Below are 1389 nucleotides of genomic sequence, written 5' to 3' on the forward strand. Positions count from 1 at the left end.
TGGGAGTCCAAGAGCTGAACAGGACGATAAAGTAGCAGGTAAGTTTAAGCAATGCATAACGTAAGCATAAACAAGAGAGTGCGACCTCTCTTGTGGACCCATGTACTCCTCATGTTCATCTGCTGAGTCGATGATGGTGATGCCGTTGCGGTGGGTGCCGGCGGCAGGGAAGGAGATCTGAGGCGGCGAAAGATGGTCAGGAGTCGTGATGTCTGGTTTGGTGGATGCTTCTGTCGATGGAGCAGCTCAGGTGAGGTGGATGACATCGCAGCAGTAGCAAGACAAACCACACAAAGTTCCCTTCGACACGTACCTGTAACTGAAGTAATTCTGTAAGAGCTCATTTGGCTTGCATGATTCTTAAAATGGAGGGATAGGAAAAACACCGGAATAGGATAGGAAAATGCACATGGTAAACAGAGCATTTGTAAACACGGGATTTCTGTCAACTTGGGTGTTTGGTTTACAGGAATTGGAAGAGCAGAGGAATGCAAAGATATATGGCCAAAATAAAGTGAAACCATATGAAAGCGTGTACAGTTAGAATGTTATTCTGGCACTAATGCACTTGTACTTGTTTTCATGCATAGGATTTTGAAAAGTAAGTCCATGTGGATGTTTTGCTTCATTCCTTTCAAAAAAATGCATGAATAATTGAATAGTAGAGTGCCATTGGAAAATTCCCTATTGCTATGTTTTTCCGTTGAACCAAAATAGCCCTAATGGATCGACATGAATGTATAGTAATAAGTGATGCAACAAGTATACAACCTCTTTGCCGTAGCCGTGTCGACCTCAGCATCATTGGGTTGGTCGCTGAAGCAGTTGAGGCAGAGGTGGCTGTCGGAGGTGTGGAGGAAGCTCAGAGGAATATGTAGACGGGCGTCCAGGGCACTGCTCTGTTGTGATGGATCGTTCTGTCATTGGAGCAGCTCCGGTGAGCCGTAAGACGTCAAGGCTGAAGCAGCACAAGACAGACATCGTCAATATCAAGTGGGATTCTTATAGCATCTCCAATAGATGATGTAAAATGGATGTAAAATTAACATCACCAAAAACCACCTGACTACAACAGATGAGCTAAAAACTATTGACTCTGAACTTAACTGTCGAATACGAAATTTACTGTGGAATCTGAATGCTACTGTCAAAATGAACTGGTAGCAAAGAGGCACTTGACATGTAGTTTAGGGAGGGCCTGCAGTTCATCTTCAACCTGCACCCCCCTGAGCCGCCAGCCACCACCGGCCGAACCACCGGCCCCAGGGCCGCCTCGCCGCCCCGAAACAACTCGCCACCGCCGCCCCGGCCAGCCCTCTAGGCCCCCTACCCCCCACCATGAACCCTAAGATAGATAGTGGGGTACCTCTCCGGCGATCCCCCATCCCC

This window comes from Triticum dicoccoides, chromosome 7B (genome assembly GCF_002162155.2).
Source record: "Triticum dicoccoides isolate Atlit2015 ecotype Zavitan chromosome 7B, WEW_v2.0, whole genome shotgun sequence".
NCBI lineage: Eukaryota > Viridiplantae > Streptophyta > Magnoliopsida > Poales > Poaceae > Triticum > Triticum dicoccoides.